The sequence below is a fragment of the Rhyacophila brunnea genome, unplaced genomic scaffold, assembly GCF_057557595.1.
Source record: "Rhyacophila brunnea isolate RB1 unplaced genomic scaffold, BYU_Rbru_1.0 scaffold_37, whole genome shotgun sequence".
Classification (NCBI taxonomy): domain Eukaryota; kingdom Metazoa; phylum Arthropoda; class Insecta; order Trichoptera; family Rhyacophilidae; genus Rhyacophila; species Rhyacophila brunnea.
This window is the reverse complement of record NW_028233037.1, coordinates 1198425-1219426: the sequence shown is the minus strand read 5'-3', so window position 1 is coordinate 1219426 and position 21002 is coordinate 1198425.

Here is a 21002-nt window from a genome sequence, read left to right as displayed (position 1 = left end):
TCTATAAACTTCAATCAAATAAAAAAACTCTTATAACCTTTAAATTTTAAACTAACATAAAGAGCTTATAGATTCATATAATTATACCATTGAAAAAAAAATTTCTAATTGATTGGATTAAAATTTTATATAACAAAAACAACTTTTTTTCTCTTTAGAAAATACATACAATCAGAAATATCGGATATTTTTTAGAATATTTATCAATTTGTTCGCTTCATTTTATTGGAAAAGCCAACACTGGTATTTATAACAGTGACGTTGGTCCCAAATTTTTTAAAATGGGGCCACAAAATTTATATAAGCACTTATTGTTATTATGGCAATTTTTTTTCTTTATAATTGTTTTTTTTTCTAAAAATCATGTAGCCTCACACTCTGTATAATATTTATACCTTTGGAAGTATATATGGCTTAAATAAGTTAATAAACTTCACAACATAAATCTAAATAATCCTTAGAAAAATATTCTTGTACACATAAAATTTTAACAACAAAATTTATCAAAGCATGCGCGTCGAACTTTATATTATTTTTTTATCACGTTAGAAAGAAATTACCCTCCATTTTTTATTTGGCGATTTACGTGTGATGATTATAAAAAAATGCTAGATCATAAAACCCCTAGATAATGGATTTTATGGTTTATTTTTTATATTGAGCTGACAATTATGGCATATTTATTTTAATCATTGCTATTTTTTTTATTTTAGACTTTAACTACATTTAATTTGGTATAAAACCACAGATAGAACAACAAAAAAGTTATATTTTATGCATATTACTTGATAATGAAATATTAGGGTTTTGAAATTATAGATTAAAAAGTGGAATATATGCCTTTTTCACATTTCGAAGACACCTGAAATCATATCATCGAAACAAAAAAGAGAAGAGATAAAAGTATATAATAAATATGTAAAGATATCGATTGAAAAGTTTGCGATTTTCCACTTTTGCTGTCCCCGTCAATCTAAAAGATAGTGTTGAATTGAAGAAAATGCACCCATAAATAGAAATTAATGTGTTTATGGTGTTGATAAAATAATACACATTCTGAAATTTTGTTTATAAAAATGTGATATTTTTAACCATACGCCGAAATAGTTCAACGTGCCATCTATGTTTTGTTTGTGGCCATTTAAAAGCCTAAAATAAATATTCCACAAATGAATCGTTTTATATGTAAATTACGATACTAGTAAATGTAAATATATATTTATTGTACATGGAAATCTTTTTTTTTTAATTTAAGGTATTTATTGGCGTTTAGATTTGAATATACACTTTTTTTTACAGGTTAATGAAAATTAAAAAAAAATGAAGCATAACCTGCTAAAAAGATGCTTTCTTGTAGTAAGGCGCAACATATTATATATAAAATTTCAAAAACTATATAAACACTCGGGTAAGCTTAAAAATAAAATAACTTTTTATTTAAACATGCAATGAGTAATACCACATTGGAATTTTATTCATCAAGAATTTGTGATAAACACAAAACTACATCATCTTTACTTACCCTAAAGCCATCAATGATAAATAAACAAATCTTATCGATTTTATCGTGTAGTTTTAAAGAATCTTTAACCCCTATTTTAGCAAAGATATCATCTACCCTTTCTTCATCATTGAATTTATTATAAAATACTATTAAATCTGTTTCTACATGAGAAGTATCATCAGAAATATGAATTATTCCGGTTTTTTGATATTCATTTTTGCCATCAACAAGTGAATCAAATGTTATAGAATATTCAGGGGAAATAACTTCATCACTTATAAACCCTTCTTGAAAATTCGATAAATCAAAAGAGGACATTTTGGCCTTTACCATGTATTTTTTCGATTCATTTATCAATAAATTTTCTTTTTTATACAGCAATTCTTTTAATGTGAGCATATCTGGATAAAAATATTTGATAATTTTGACTTTTTTATTTGATATTTTTTTAAAAGCGGTAACCTCACCCTCGTTTTCCATTTCGCTTATAGACGCATAATTGTCTGGTAAAAAGCACAAAACATCCTCAACAATATTTGGTTCGGCTTCACTTGGATTTTTTTTCATTATTGTTTCATTTTGGATAAGTATTTCAGTAAAAACCGAAGAAGTATAGAAACAAAATGAATTTCTTTTAAGTCTCCATAGATGTTTGAGTTCCACATATTGATTAACTTTCAAAGTATTGAATTCAGAGGAAGAATTGTTGAATAACTGTACATAAAATATTTTCCGACCATTATATATCTTTATATTTACAAATTCGATTATCTTGTCTTTAGCTTGCAAAAACGGCGTATTTTTATATCTTTTTCGCATCAAAATTCCCATAAATATAATTCTGCCTGAAACTTTGCTATACACGTTTTTAAAATATTTTGTGTTTCTAATATTTACTGTTTTCTGTGAATTTAAAATTTCATCATTTGATTCTGATGAACTAAGATCGTCTTCAACACGACTTAAATCGCTGTGGGTTTTTTCATCGAGCCGATTACACTTAAATATTTCGCAATTATCTTGAACTTGTATCTCTTTTCCATCGATTAAAGGCAATTCAGCATAGCTATTAAGAACAATAGAATGTCCTAAAACACTTTGCTTGGAATTTCTATAATTGTTAATCAAAATGATGTCGCCAGATTTTAAACTTTGATGATATAAAACAGCATTTTTCCTCCAAAAAAAAATTTTGGCATTCTGAAATCCGCTGCTTAGAATTATAAAGAAATAATACGGGTTATTATATTGTTTATCAAATGTAAATACTTTGCTTTTGTGCGTAATGATTCCCATAATAGGATTCTTGGTGTGCCTCGATTCAGAAACAGAATTTATAATTGGAAATTGTTCTGATGAATATTTGTTCACAAGAATTTCTGGAATTTCAATAATTGAAAAATGTGGTGAATCTGAAAGAAATGGAAGATACGAAGATTTACTAGGAATATTATTGAAAATGTATTTGAATTTATCGTAATGATCAGTGAAACTGTTTTTTTCTAGCCCAGGAATATAACTAAGATCCAATTTGTATTCATCATATATTTCCCGTAATTTTGGATCATTAGTTGTTGAACACTTTTTATTTTCGATAATTTCAAATTCTATTACATTTTCTTTGTTTTCTGTAATTTGAATAAAATCACCTTTAAACAACAATCCGTTTATAATTGATTCATAGTATTTATAAGAAAGTGTAAATTTATAATAATCTTCGTTGTAAAGAAATATATCGAATGAATAGAAATAGTTGTGGGTTGTTGTTTCACAAGGTGTCAAGTATCTTACAATTTCGAGAACTTCAAATTCCATTAATGGGGTTTTAAATTAATTTAATTGAAATCATATCTTCTAGAAATATCCACATTATGAATAAGAAAAAGCACACTAAATATGCAATAAAATTTCTTAATATTTTTTTATGGTATGAATATTCTAATAAAAAAGTATATAGATTTACTTTCAAAAATAATTTGTTGAACTAAAAATTTATAATGGAAAAGAAGTTAATTTAATTTTTTTTAGTATGTTTAATGTGTCCTATAATTTTACGTTTAAAAATTATTTCAATAAAAATTGAACTGTAGAAAATTTTGTTTGATTTAATCAAAGGCCATTTAATTAAATAAATTAATTTTAGTTGTTTTTATTGACAGGTCAACTTGTTGTTTTGATTTAGATTTTATCTTTTAGCACAATGTCCTTGATTTTGCGTAAGGACATCTTATAGTACTTTGAATCATCTACATCTCCCCTTATGTTGAATCTTCTTCTACCCCTATACTCTTTTCAAGACCCATATGTTCTAAGGTTTTCCCCAATCCTAATTTTGAATAAACTTATTGATTGATTTAATGTTATTATATTTTTTACTTATGGGTTAAGTTTCTTTTTATCAATTATATATTTAGACGTAATCAGCGATTGGGGATATTGTAAAACTCCTTATTACATCTTTTGACACCTTCCCCTGATCTATATTCGTCAATTGCTCTTCTTCTCTCGATGAGATGTGTTCAAGTTTCTTTAAAGTGTGAGACCTTGCAAACATCTTCTACTCTGTCCGGAATTTGTAGCCCCTTAACATATTTTTTATGGTATATGCATTAATTTAAAATTATATTAATTACAGATTGCTAAAAGCAATCCTATTTTGTATATATGCTTAAAATGAGAAATTTATTGACATGTTCCAAAAACAACTTGAATGTGTTTTTTTGATAAATCATGCGCTACCATGGTTCTAAAAAAAATTTACACGATAAATTATATGCATTATTGGAATTCTGGATTTTTTTGTCTGTAAGATCGTCTTGTTTTATTTTGCTCCAAATCTATTGGACAAAGATATTATATAATCAAAGTACTTTCAATGCGTCAATTGATGAAATCTTGTGTTTTGTATTCATAAGTTTTTAGGATGATCCTTCGCTTTATAATTTTTTTGCACAAAGAATATCCTGTCTTCTTTTTACTTAAATTGCTTATGCGCCCAATCTATAAAATAATTAATTTTGTCAGAATTTATAAATAAGATCTAAAAATATTACTTTATAGAGCTTAAAGAATAAAGTAAGCAGAAATAAATTTCCACTGCATTATTATATGAGAGTAAGCCTATAAACAGACTTTTATATGCGTAAAAATACTTTATATTACTAATTAATCTAGTAAATTATTTAATAAACAAGAAAGTGTATTGTATTATTTTTCAAAGAATGTCACATTAAATATATATCACCTAAATATCACCTGAAAAATGTGCACATGTTATTGAAAATGATTTGCATTTTTTAAAAAAAATACATCTCAATATACTTTAAAATATTACGTTGTAATTATAACATGAAATATAAATTCCGTGCATTATCAACCATTTCACCCTATATGTTAGAAATATGGTATTATCAGCATTTTTTTATATAGTTTACGCCACGTTGATTAATGGGTTTTATTTTATCGGGGCATCAAACCTCAACTACATGAAAATATTTACATTATGCCATTATAGCTTTTTTTTACTTATATATTCTCCGGAAGTCGTGTCAAATCGTTTCGGTGCAACAATTAAGTCTATGATTAAAGACTAAGCCACCATTTACTGTGGTTTGGTAATCAAGTGTTTCCTGTATCCTTTGCAGCTAAGGGCATTAGTTACCTGCTTTGAATTTTTAAAATATCTCGCGTGTAGAGGATTCAAATATTTACTCATTTAAATTCAAAATTATAGATCGAATATTTAAACCTTGAAAATACTGTTATAAATAACTCAGTGCTGTTTCTTTTATTTAATGAGCGGTGATTTTATATTATAGAACAGAAAGATATATATTTTTCAAGTTTTTATTATTCTATGATCACATTAAAATAAGAAAAATATTTATCTATGCAAAAAAATATTGCGTATGTTTTCACAGGCAATAGGTTCACGTTTAGGTAAGCATAAAATATCAAGATCATACTATAAAAAAAGTTTACTAATTATTTTTTCACTGTATATCTGTTAAAATATACCGAAGCATTGTTGATGCAAATATATACAAATAACATCTATAAGCTTTTATTGCTTTTTACAACTCTGAAAATTAAAAATCGATTGTACCAGGAGGCTTGAATTTATTTAAACCCTTTTTATATTAAGAAATAATCTATTCAATGCTTCTACCAAACCTTAGAAAGTTATTTTTTTCCTTAATAAATGAGCGATTTGTATATTTAGATAGTTTTGTGGTAGATTCTAATTTTATTCTCTCAACCCATTCGTTTGATTTCAGAAACGAAACAAGAATTAGCAAAATAAAAAAAATAAAATTATAAAAAAATTGCATATTATTTATTTTATAACAAAGAAAATATTGCTTTATATTTTTTTCTAATTTGGAATATTGTTTTCTTTTTAAGGGAATATTTTTTATTGCAGAACTACCCAAAATAAAAAAATTGGTCATCAAATGATTGAAAAATATAGTTGCACTATATTTAATTTTATTAGATAAATAGATGCGATAGGTGCATATATATAAAATAATTAATGTGTTGTAAGATTCTTTTCAGTGAAAGTTAATATATCATATATTAAGCTATCTTTTTTATAAAATATGCTGCAAAATAAGATCGTCGAATATATGAACAGTTTTTTTATGGTAAAAATTATTATATTTTATTGTGACTAAATTGTATCGTATGTAACTTTTCAAATTTCAAAGTGTATTTCGTTACGGTTAAAATCCCTGGAAAAAATTTAAATATGTGAATCTATGATTTAAATCAAGAACAAATAGAAACGTTGGGTTTTTTTGTCTGGTGGCTTAAGCGGCTGAATTTTTTTATGAAATTATATGATAATAATTTTATCTATATATTTTTAAAAATTCCATTTATTGCAATAAACATTAGTCAAATTCACATTAAACTATCTATAACAATAATTTTTAGTTATTCAACCTGTAAGAAACATTTTAAATTTGATATCAAAATTATTAGTAAGATCGGTTAATAAAACCATAAAAAACCTATAATTCAAATATACGAGCATTTTAAAAACATAAAATGCCTTTTATATTTACAATACACAGAAATGAACGGCTTTTATACAGTATTCGTAATTAAAAGCTGCGTTTTGGTGCAAAAAAACCATTAGTTTAGAAAGTTTAGTGGGTAATTAGAAGAAATATGTATTTATTTGAACATAGAACTATATAATTTGAGAACAAAAAAAAGAATTTGAAGTCATTTAACAGTAATAATTTTTAACAAGCTCATAAAATAAATAAAAATATTTTAAAAAAAGTATTGATTTTTTAGATACTTTTACAATATTCTTTGCATTTCAATAAGGCCAGCTGAAATGTAGCTGTAGAGATTTCTATATACAAATAACACCTGGCAAGTCAAATGATAATTTTCTCTACCTTTTAAATCTCTTAAAATCCTAAAAACCGCTAAGAAGCTTTATAAAATACGATACAGAAAATTAATCGTGGTAGAATAACAAACACTAAATCACAAGATATAATTATTTTATCGCATGATAGTCTATAATAGGCACATTTATAAATGTAAAATAGATCAAAATGTTACAAATAATTACATAAGAATATGTCATACATTTTAAAAGACATATAAAACGATTTAATGCCTTTTTTTACGTTTATCTTTGATTTGGGATAATAAATAATTCGGAAAACGCATAAGCACAATTTTAATTGATTTCTTATTAATTAATTCTACGAGATTAAAGTAATGTTTTTATTTTATTTGCAACATATTTTACTTTTCACTTGGAAGCCCAATATTTTACATTATCAGATCATATATCTATATTTAGTTTTGTAAAATTTAAAGTCGTATAACAAATAACAATATAGATCAACAATCTAAAGCTTTGAACTTCCATCAAAAAAATTATCATCAAAAAGAACACAACCACTTAACATTTTATTTTTTAAATAATTACATAAATATATAAATAATCATAAGTATCAAATTATAAATCGCTGATTTTAGATTAAACAAAAAAATAATAAAAGGTGCTCGGAAATTATTTTATATAAGAAGCTGGTGAGACATCAAAAAAATTTATTTATGGGATGATTTTCTTTTTATCTATTTAGACGTGGTCAGCCCATTGGGAATATTACAAACTCCTTGATACATCTTTTGGCGCCTTCCTTGATCTATCTTCATCGGTTGGTCTTCTTTCTTCAAATGAGATGAGTTCAAGTGCCTTGCGAAGTTATAGAGCTTGCATGTATGCTTCTACTTCGTTCGGGATTTTTAACATCTTAATCTAATATTCAAAAAAACCATCTATTATCTACAAATGCAAAACACGGATTGTACTATTTGTCATAACTTGAAATCGTAGGGTTACATAATATCGTAATTCGTATGCATAGGTGTAAGAAACGTCACATAAAGCAAAAGCATGTGCACAAACATCAAGATTGTGCAAAACAGTTTAACTAATAATCTTGAAAAACAAGTTGCATTTAGGAAGATTTTAAATGTGACGAGGTACAATAAAATATCAGCCAAATATGTTCTAAACAGTACTCTTAAGTTTTGTTTGAACAATATCAATAAGCCTAAAGTTAGATTGATCCATAAATAAATAATATCAATAAACAAGATTAGCCTTTAACGATAATCATTTAACACTGTCATATTAGGCTAAAATTGATTTTTCCTATATTATAAGAAAAATCAAAATGAAAATTTTCTCGATAAAATATAGGATGACTGGCTAATTTTTTGTGATATGAATTATATTTTTAAGCCATGAAGATGTTGATTTAAACATTATAAAAATTTAACCGTTTATTTTATGTTTTTTTTAAGTTACATCGCTTTGTAGGTGTTGAAAAACAAACTTTCATGCAATTACCGATGATTTAAAATTTATGCGCTAGAAATAATCTTTTGATTTGTAACTTCAAGTATAAAGGTAGTTTTTACCGATAAAGTGGGTACTTTATATCTTGAAATAACGATATATATCAATAGAACTCTTTTGTATGTGTTGAATAAGAATCTGTGATACTTTTTTATATTTCGGTGTTATACTGGCAAATATATGGTATTTATAAGTACAATTGAGGAGCTTATTTGCCATTATCATCCAGTAAATTTTTTCATTTTTTCCCCATTCCTCTTACTTTCATATATGGAATTGAAACAATTTTAGATTATAATCTTCTTTTTTTAATTATTTTACTCAACGAATAAAGCCAAATGTATAACCTCTCAATTTAATTATTATATAAAATTGAAAGTTTTCCTTACCAAGCTGTGTTTTCGATTTTTTGTTATGAAATCAAGAAAGATATCGTTTGTTTCTTATTTATTTTTCATATAATAAAGCGATAGTTTTATCTCTGAGGTATATTTTATAAGTTTTATCAAAGGTTTTTATATAATTTGGAATACATTTGTATAGCTTTGCAACTCTATTTAATTATTTTGGTCAATAGAATAAGCCTTCTTTCAAAAAAAAGGCCAAGGCAAACACTTGAATAAATAAGTCTTATAATTTAATTGCATTGAAAAATATTTAAAGATATATATTCTCGGCGAATTTTGGTAAAAATATATTCTATAGATAAAAATAAAGCTTTTTTATATAAAATAAAATAGCGAAAACCAAATTAACACGACTATATATTCATAAGATTTTTTAGCCTTGTTTTTTATTTCATAGGTTACAAATTTCATTTTAAAAATGCTAGTGAATAACACGCTTTACTTGGAGATTCTTCTTTTAATTTTCGGCTGCACACTATCTTGCATAATTATGAAATTCATAGCTGTCAGATTCTAAATATTGGTAAATGAATTTCCGAATGCTTCCATGAATATAAACTCTCGTAATAGAATTAAAAATAAATTTAATGTCACTCTCTTGTAAAATAGACTTTTATAAGGTTCGAAAAAACGTAAAGAGGCAAGAAGTTGATTAATTTCCCCCTTAGTGATATAATATTTGAGTATAGTTTTTTTCAAGCTAGTATCCGCAAATTACAAACTATGGAATTTATTTTGACTAAAATGCCTTAAATATATTTCGACTGTGAGTTTATGCGTTTATTTGTTGAGCCTTAATAAAGTATCATATATTACATATAAAATTAAAAGTCTGATTTTTTAATATATAAACTTCGATAAGGGTGCTGCATTGCGGAAAATCTTCATAATACCTATAAACATCCACATTTTGCTTATATGCTGCAGAAATAATATCTTTTCCCCATAAAAATATAAAACTATAATTTTCGGATCTTATATTTCGGATGGCTGTGGGGGTTTATTTAGGATATTCCAGTTATTTTTGATCTTCTAAAGAACTAGGAAATAAAATGCAATATTCCAGCCCATTGTCTATATATCGCATTTCCCCTTTTTATATGACCAAAGCAACCACTTAAAAAATATTTAATATGTCCGTTACAATATTTTGCGTCGATTCACTAAATCTGTATTAAATTATTTATAGATTTATTTCTTTAGATCCCAAGAAATATCGAACCCCTCTTAATAGCTCATATGTATCAGGTTCACATATAATTTAATATTTCTTATATTTTATTGAAAAATTTCCTAAATTTAATGACATTAATGCACATTAAACTGATCAATTATTAGTTTTTGTGATTCTTCTGAAGCTTCCATTATATTGATAAGGGACATGTATATTTCTTTGTTTATCAGATTATTTTTGTTCTTGATTATTTTTATAATATTAATTATACCTAACTAAAGAGGATTCAAAAGTATTTAAAAAAATAATATTAAAATAATGCTTTAAAATCATTTCAATGTGAATACATTGATTGATAAAAATGCAAAAAGACTAGATTAAAATATACAAGAATTTTAATGGGAAATAATATAATTAAACAGAAAAACTATAATAAAATACACACTGGTTAAAAAAAACATCTAAATTTACATTGTATCTTTGATTTTAATGGTTAATATTTTATCCATAATAGGTTAATTGGATAATAACCACAATAGCTTATTCCAAATATTTACGTTTATCATTTTGAATATAAGTGAGTTGTATTAAAATTTTTATTGAATCATATAATGGATCATTTATATATTTATCTAAATTATGAGCGCAAAAATAAAATATGTTTTGTAGGTACTGATGATTTTATCAGATGTAACACGATTAATATATTAATTAAAGAAAATTGGAAAGCAATAACAAATAATTTTGGAATTGATATGTGAAATAAATTTCTACATATTTTTATAAGAGAAGAAATTTTTCGTAAAATAATCTCATCAATAATGGAAAAAATATTTTCCAGAAAGCAAATAAAGTATCATATATTAGTCGACCCGCTTAGATTTAAGTGAATTTTTTACATTATGAAAGTATAAGCAAACTGTTTGCGAACGATCGAAATCAACGTATTGGAATATAGTTAAATAAATACAACCAAAATTTTAGGAAAAAAATTATTTGAAAATATTCGAAGATATTTGTTGTTATAATGTTAAAAATGGCACGTAAAAATACAAAAAAGAACAGAAATTGATAGTTTGTAAGACTTTTTATGATTTTAAACTTTTCTTGTTTTTACTATAACTTCTATTATCTAATTGAAACAATTTTTATACTGCAAATATTGTTTTACTAATAATTTATCTTCGAAGTTTATAAAAAAACAAGGCCTTAAATCATTGTGATAGGGTTTATTCATATTTATACTTATTATACATTTTGGAACTTCTAAATATTTAGATAGATTATAGCACAGATCAAAATAATTTTACGAATCAATTTATGAGGGCTATAAAAAATTTTACAAATAAGAATTATTTTCAATTTTTAAAAGCAAAGAATTATTTTTACTTTCTACATATATATCCTATGTTGAATTATGATAAATATATGATTTTTATATTATAATTTACATTTTTATAAGCTATTTAGTCAATTTAATATACTAACTTGTGGATTAGAATTACTTTTACCTTAAATTTTGAACGCCTACATTAAAAGTTTTCATTATGTGTTAACGACAAATGGAATAAAAATCTGGTAATCTTTGTGATTAGAATATTAATGGAAGACATCAAATATATCATTAAAATTTGCTCATATCTATTATTTCGATTGGTTAGATAAATAGCAGACATCTTATGATATATTACCCAGATACTTTATCTAGCGGCTTTTTTGAAAATTACAACTTTTTAAAAGTATTTTTTAACTTATTTATGCCTTTTTGTCTTAACTTTTATACTATTTTCAGTATAAATGATGTTTGGCGGTTCAAATACAACTAACATTGGCTATTTAATAAATTTTTACATACTTTTACCAGTATCCTGTATACACACTCATTTTAACAAATAAATACAAGCTATAAACAATTTTAATTTATTAAGTTATGAGTTATATATGGCAAACATCTTTCTATGAATGATCGGATTTGTCTTAAAAATTATTAATTTCAGGCAGATTTTATTAGTTAAAATGATAGTATGGTAGTATAATTTGGTAAATCTTACGTGCTTCGCTATATAATTTATTAAATATCATTTCTAAATAAGATATTCACCTGTAACTTTTTTAGAAATATAGAAAAAAAAATATATTCAAAATATTTAAATGCTTGATGTTTCTCGTATCTGGTTTCCTTTATAGCGTAAATTCTATAATGTATAATTTTAGTGTACACTAAGTGTTGATAAAATCTCTATTTTTTATTGCAGTATAAATTTGTTCCGCCGTTTTTTTAATAAGTGAAGGCAATTTGATGTCTAAAGTTGCACGAAAACCCTTTCAAAATATTTTTAGATATAGAAATCTACATAAAGAATCAGATTATTATAAATCCATATAGAAAAGTTTTCTCAAAATTTTACAAAAAATCATTTCTAGCCATAAAGTAAATTGTGAATCTTTCTTTTCGCATTAGTATTTTTTTTATAGATAAAATTAATTTAAAAAAAAGTTCATACTGTCTTTTATTGATGAATTCCCTTAAATATGAAGAATACATATTTTTAGACGAATTCATTGAAAAAAAACTTGTCTTTTAATTCTGAAAATATATATGCATGTAAAAAATATTCATTTATTTAGTGATATTTCTAGACACCATCGTTTAGAAATGGATTTTTTTCCGATTTATAGTCAATGAAAATTCATTATTTTTCAAATATATTTAAAAAATATATATAAATGTTTGAATCATATTCTAATTAATATAATAATTCTAATTTTTTTTATGTAATAGCTTGCTATTTAGATATCTTTCACCTTTTTGGTGATATTTAAAAGAAATAAATAACTAGATGTGAAAATAATGCGAGATTTATCAAGTTAAAATTGATTCTGCAAATACCGACAGATATAATCATATAAGTTAAACATTATACCATTATATATGAAATTATAAACTTATGAAAGTAATTGGTTTTTATGTTGCAAAGGCTTTATGTAGCATAAGTACTCCCAAAAATTAGTATAATTGTTAATACTTACATCATAAATGACGAGAATTTCATTAAAAAGTAGAAAAATAAAAAAATTAATCGCATTATTCAAAAAAGAATATATTTTTGATTTCTATTATTTAGCATCCGTAATCATGCAAACTTATCATCAAAGCACATTTATCATATTATTTCTATGTTTATTATTTTCTGTTTAGTTTATTTTTATTTCAAAAATATGTTTTCGCATATTTTATCTATCAAAGCCTTTAGAATATTTTTCTTTCAAATCGTTTTTTATTACGAATAAATGTAATTATCATACATTATAGATATTTTTTCTTTTTTTATCATATCATAACAGAAAATAAAATAAAACTTTTGACATCATCATATTCTCACATTGATTTAAAAAAATGGATGTTCATTTTATACTATTCTTGTGGTTATATAAATTAGCTACATATACATAATTTTTTAGCTGATTATTTTGCAACGAAAGCTTTTTAGGTGTATTTGCACGATTTTTTGGCTTGGTTTTTATGTAATTTTCATCAATAAATGCACCAATATAAAAGCCTAAAACGTGGATAAATACAATTAGATGCCTTAAAAAATCCCATAAATATGAAATGTGATGCGCGTAAGTTAGGAAATTTAGATATAAATAGTTCGAAAATCACAAAAAAAAGTAGAATTGTGATTTTACCTATAAAAATTGGCATACTTTGATTAGGCTTAACAAAAAAATCGTAATATTAATATAAAGATAAAGGATAAAAATATACTATGGAAGATTCTATTGGCATATTTTTCATATAATGTAATAGGAAATATACAAATATAGTGATAAATCAAATATACAACGTATGTTTTTAGTAAAAAACACATCTTTTATGCTTAATAATGAACATTTGATATTTCTGTTTTTGAAAATTATAATGGATTTTTTTTATTTGCAAAAAATTTTTTACACTGTGCTTATTGTATCATTAATTTAATAAAAAATATACTATTTTTGCTAACATTGAAAATAATACAAATTAAATATATTGTCTGTCTAGATTGTTGATAAAATTACATTTTTTTAAATTAATATTGAATTGTGTTTTTTTTGCTTAAGCTTTTATACAATTTCTGATTCCTGAAATATTCCTTTTTTCTATCTTATATCACAGTTTAGTGGTTATTTGATAGTACATGACCGAGTTTTTTCCATGCTAAATACATTATATCCCTAGAATTTTGCATTCATTGATCTGAAATCGATACGTAAATTTATATTTCGTGTAATTTATGATGAGCTTTTCGATTTAGCAGTATTTTGCATCGAATTAAATTGTTTATTAGATGCTGGTTTATCGTATGGTTACTGTATGTTTAAATTTATTTCAACTTCATTTTTTAATCTATATTATATTATTTCGCCTATACTTCACTCACTCTTAGCAGTTCAAATTTTTAAAATATTTTTTTTCTAACCATCAATTTAATAGTGTATAATCTTGTATTTTGTAGTTAATAAGTGAAATTTGCTATTAATTTATGTCATTTAGCTCTTTCAAATATTTTACGTTTGAGTATAGCTACACAACAAGTTAATTTCAGTAACCTTTTGCATTTTTTTATAGTTAAGCATTTCAAAATGATACTTAGGGATTTTTTGTACTTTTATATAACACAAAATAAATAATAAATATCTTTTTTTTATCGAAATTTTTTATAATTTATTTTTTTGTGTTCGGTGAGAATGTAATCAGTAATATTAACCAAATATAGTTCTAAGCAGTATATAATCCTTTAAGAATACATATATTGCCTAATTTTATGGCAAATACTGTATTAATAAGTGTTTCTGCTTTTATGTATCTTTTGTGTTTAAGTTTACAATGTATTTTTTCTTTTTTTAACTAGTATCGGCAAAATTATAACATTGCAGGTTTAAATACAAGACAGTATTTTAAAATTGATTTTTAACAAAATATAAGCAGAGTCTATTATTAAATCATATGATAAAAATTCAGTATTCGAATCTTTTATGAAAACAAGAATGTTACTTTGGGTGTTTTTTATTCTAAAAATTCAGTAAAAGATAATTTATAATAAAATCTAGTATATATCTCACATATAAGTAACAAATCAAACACATCGTACTCTTATTTCTCGCTTGTTTCCATTTTCGCCTAAGCAAAAACATACAGCTTGCTTCTAGTTTCTCTATATAAAAGATTTTACTGCTAAAAATCAATTTTTTTTTGTTTCTATCGTTAACTAGTCTATTTATAAAAATATTTCAGTTAAGTTTTATATAAAATATCTTTTTGAGCTATATGTTTGCTTCTATTACAATTTTAAATATTTTTCTGAAAAAATTTTTCTTATAAGTATTTTAGAAACTTCAATATAAGTTTCCAATTTGGTAATCGATTTTTCGTTTTAGAATAAGTCTTTTTAAATTATATCTTTGCTTTCAAAATTCTTGTGATTTGAAAATATAATAAGATTTTCCCTTTTTAACTTACACCTTGTGAATTAAATCAAAAATAAATTCATATCACGCGTGCAAAAAATACTTTTTTAAAATTTTAGGTGAAAACTAGATCATTATTGGAAAGAAATTTCGCATAATCCTGAACCTTTAAATTCGTTCATCGTGTTTTTTGCATATATTTTCTCATGTAAGACATAATTCTTAATACCATATTTATAATTATATATTAAATTTTTTATTCACTAGCTCCACGTGAAAACTTGTGCAGGTATTTTTTTTAAAATAAATTTATTTATTTTGCTTGGTAAACACTTAATCGAATTATCGGAAATATAATAGCAAAAAAATAAATTTCTAATTTTTTGTGTTATTAAACGAATGCAACAAAATTATGCATTTGGTGCTATTAAATATTTTTAAAGGATTATTTCATTAAATTTTGGTTTCCCCAAATGACAGAAAAATATCTTAACTCATAAAAAATCAGCATCTTTCTATACATGCAGTAACAATGTGAATTCTTATATATGTGTATTAATCAAAAAAATTCCCTTAATCAACAGATCTATAATATAAACCAATAAAATTTGAATTTTAATAACCAGAATAGGTCTAAAAACCATATGTATTATTTCAGCGAGGCTTTTTTATCGGCATATGAATCAAATTAGATCAAAAATCATATTTAAGCATAGGTGACTGTGATTCAAAAAAAAAATAAAAGCAAGAAGATTCATAGCATCATTAATATAAATAAATCTATTCAACTATTTTAATTTATATTTAAAATTTATAACAATATCTTGATATTTTTGACTTTGAGCCTAGAAATATAATTCGAGATTGCAAGATAAATTTTTTTGGTCGTTTTTACTAATCAAATTTTATAAAATATTGCATAAACTTTTTGCAAAAATTATGCACACTCTTATTATGAATGAAAAGTCTTAAAATGCTTTTCAACTTGGTAATCATCATTCTTCTATTTTTAATTGGTATCTTTATGAGTTAAATTAGTTTTTTATCTGTAATCAATAAAAATGCACAGAGTGTTAGCGATGAAAATTCCACACAAAACAAACTTTTTCGTAGCTTTTATATTATTAAAGATTAGCAAATCAAGAAAAAAAAATTGTTTTAGATCATACATAACAAGCCTCTATTTTTTTTTCATCACCTGTTACATATTTTCATTTTAAGTTTATTTATATCGGTTATTAAAATTTATGTGTAAATCGAAAAAAATGTTATTTATATTTTATAAAAAAAAATAGAATCAGAGCTCTTTTAAATAAAAAAGAAGGTATGTATAAGAACAATTAATATTTGTTTAAATAGAACCGAAGCTTTCAAATGCAAATATGTGAATCTTAATCCTTTATTTTATTATAAATAAATGTATTAAAACACAATTGTCGTTTTTATGTCCAGCATTTGAAATCGAATGATTTTTATTTAGCGCTTAATTGGTCTGGTGACTTTAATTTTTCAATTTCACATGGTGTTGCCGACCTTGAAATTTTTTTTATTCCTATTAATAGAAATTTAAATGCTCATAAAACCAAGTTCTAGAAATATGCGCCTTAATTAGTTTATAAAGGGACTCTATTATAATATCATGTGTATGGCTTATGAATTTTTGTGTGAATAATCTAAACCCCCCCCCCCAGTTAAAAAAACCAAGACTTTCGATTATTTGTGCCCTTAATATAGATATAGACATGGTGATAATTTATTTATTCAATATAATATTGTTATAAAGCTTTAAATTATACGAAATTATTATCCTTTTTTAGTCTATTCTCTACTTTTTTAAGTTAGATATCAACGATAATTTTAAAAAATTATTTTGTTAAATAAAAGTGATATGATTTTTTTGCAATTTCTTAGAATTAAAAGCCAAAATCGAGAGATATAAAACAACTGCACCTGGTGATTAATACAGGTATTTCTTCCTCTATATAGGTAATAACATACTATCTTTCTTTGTAAAAAAAAATACACATTATAAAGATAGGATCTTTTCAATGTCATAAAAAAGGATTCAATTATCTTCAACATGAAATATACTTATATTTATATTTAGCCGTTGGTTTTAAAAAACCTTCGCATGCATTTAGATAGCAAATTTAAAAATATTTATAAAATATATGCCATGAAAATATAAAATTTGCATTTATATGAAATAATCAGCCTTCTTGATTTTATAAATTAATATTTAAGAGTAGAACTAAAATACAACTTTGTAAAAATTATTGAAGATATTTCAAAATTTTATTGACTAGATGTTCTATGTGCCTTTAGATAATAATTTATCGCACGAAAAAATGCATCATCTATTTCATCAATTAAACATTGTTCTTCCTTTTGTTTATTGTAACTTTTGCGAGTCTTAAATTTATATTTCTTGTCTTTAAATGGTATAATAGGATTATTTGTAAAACAATTTTCGTCACTAAAATATTCATGGGTATCGAGAGAGTCAAGAAACAATATTTCTCTATGTAGATCATTTCTAATATGATTACAGAGAATAATATCGATGTTGAAAATGGTTTTCAGGTTTTTATTTGTAAATTTTTGGTAAAAACTATCTATTCCAAGAATCATTTCTGCTATATATTCAGCAGCAATGGCCTTCAAATCCCCTTTATCTTTTGTTTTATCGTATGAACAAACAGTTTTCTCGATATTTTCATCACCTTTCCCAGTATTGAAATTATTATAGAACTTTATGCCTTTTCCAAAAACCATCTCTTTGAGATTGTACAAGTCCAAATAAAAAACGCATTTTATTTTCTTGTGTTTAGCTGTGTCAATTTTAGTTTCCATCATAGGGTAAACCGTTTCTTTAGAAAAGAACATCTTGCCATCGTATTTCCAAGGATAAATATTTTCAAAAAAACTATTGCTATCTTGGAAGATATATTTATCTGGTATGTTAATCTCTATAAAGTTATGAAATACTTTTCGATAATTAAATCTTCTATTATGAATTTTTTTAAACCCTGAAAAAAATGAATCATTAGTGAATAGTATATGTAATAATTTGCACTTTCTACAGTTTTTAGATTCTCATTACATTTTGTATGTACATTTTTCTGAAAAACAACAAAATTATTAAATGTTTTATCCCGCATCTTAAGATATACTTGATTGCAAGATTTTAAAAACCCGATTGAACATTTTAAATTCAATGTGTCGAGGAAACGATTGCAAACGCCTTCATCAATGGTATGTCTTAACAAGTAATAAAAGTATTTTTTAAAAATATTATACAAACATTCTTGTAAATGATTATCCAAAAGTTGGTAATTGTCGCTAAAAATAATATAGCCTAGAAATTCTTTTGTATCGGCCTTTATATTCATAAAAAGATAAACAAGCAGGTTGTACAGCAGCTCCATACTAATTTTTTCTTCAATTGTCTGGTGTTTTACAAATGTAGATATATTTAGTGTTGTTTCTTTATAACTCTTATTTTCTAAACTATCTACTTTTTGCACCTTTTCATCAGAGTTTTCACTCAAACCACGGTTTCCCGATTCTATCCCAACTCTTTGGTCTTCCAAGTTACTCAAATTTAAATAAGAAAAGTAAAAAAAACATAAAATCATTTATAAATTCTATTTGATTCTATTTATAGTTTTTAAATTAAAAGATATATTTTTTGATCTTATTTCTATTCAAGGAATTATTTTAATCCGAAAAAGATAAGCATGTGCCGATTAAGCAAAATTTACATCTTGAATCGTTGGGTCAGTAACTAGCCGCATACCAACGATCTCTGCAGCGAACTAAATAAATATAAACTAAATATTATGGTCAAAGATACCCATACCATGTAAAATCAAGATCGATATACGGCAAATATATAAATTATAGACCAAAATGTATTTTTTTTATTTGCGAATAATGAGAATCTTTTGGATATAGACGATGCATTAATTTATTATATCTAAGGAATCAACTAAAAACACCAGATACAGTGTTTATTCCTTTGAAATCTAGTATGATTCTCGTGTTGAGAAATAACTGGCGTTTAAAGCGAATTTTTTTTAACCTTCTGTTGATAAAGTCAAGTTTGCAAAATAAATTTCTTATTTTTTTGATTTAAAAAAATTATTGATTATTTTTAAAACCATTCTAAATGGAATAGCCGTATTTATTTACGGATTAAATGTCATTCAGCGAGTAATTAAGCCTTTTTATTTCATTTTTGAGCAAATTGAAAATATCGGCCCATATATCTCCTCAATAATATTTTAAGTGGTTTAAAAATATTCGTATGTTGTTTTGTGGACTAATTTGGCATGTATTTATTAATTTACATTCTATTAAAAATTTAATTTCACATTCAATTTAAAAAGTTACTTGGCGTATACGCTAGAATTCAATTGAAATATCATACATTTTTTGAATAATTCAACAAAATTTTCTGGCATATTAACATTCTAGTGTAAAAATGATGTTATTTTGCTTTTAAAAACCAATAGTTTGACGTCACACAGGAAATTGATCACTCTCATAGTGTATCTTTAAATAAATTTTTACAAAAATTTAAATTATGATAAGCATTGTTCTATAAATGGATTATGGTTCAATAAAATAGAGCCAAGTGAATTATATTCGGAGGTGTGTTTTATGTTATTTAAAATCATAATTAAATGATTTTTCTTACAGGATATTAAACAGAAATTTTTTTGAAATCTTTTTTTTCTCTTCGTATTTATTACTTATTCGATTTTGATGGTACTATTATGGACTCTAGTGACCAATAAACAACTCCAAAGGTGGTTAGAAACTTAGTGTGTATAGAAAGGTCTACACTATTATGAGTTTATCTACTAAGGTTATAAACTAGTCGACCATCGTCTAAAATACCACCACAATGCTTATTACATATTTAAACAATTTTGAATTAATCTTTTATTTATATGTGTGACAAGATTTTTAAATTATCTATTTAAATTATTTACAAGTAGTTAATTTTTTATCAACGACTTCGGTTTTTCGGAACAATAATCGTCTTCTATCGGATTATACTATTTACTTCCAAAATGTCATGAACTATTCCTTCTAAATATTTATCTTCGCCTTTTGTTTAAATATTATATGACTCAATTATGTTTGAATATTATATCTATAAGTATGCTCTAGTTATTATCATTATGATAATTGGTATGTGAAATGAATGTAATTAATAATGGCTTGAAAATCAAAGAAGATCTGAAGACTAAGTTCATGAAAAAATTGAATAGGACTAGCAGAGATAAAGGTGAATACTACAAAGCAAACATATATAAAATTATTTTATGATCGAAAAGGTATCGTTGTCTACAATTAAAAATAAAACTTGATCACTTCATAGAAATAGGATTAACAAAATAAATAATTTACATATGTTGAAAATGGAAGCCAATTTAATATGGGTTATCGACAATTGAATATTTATTTCTATAAATACAGAACACAAATAGAATCGAAACGTCATAAATTGGGATGGTATAGTTACAAAATCGTATATTAAAGTGTTAGAATGCCAAC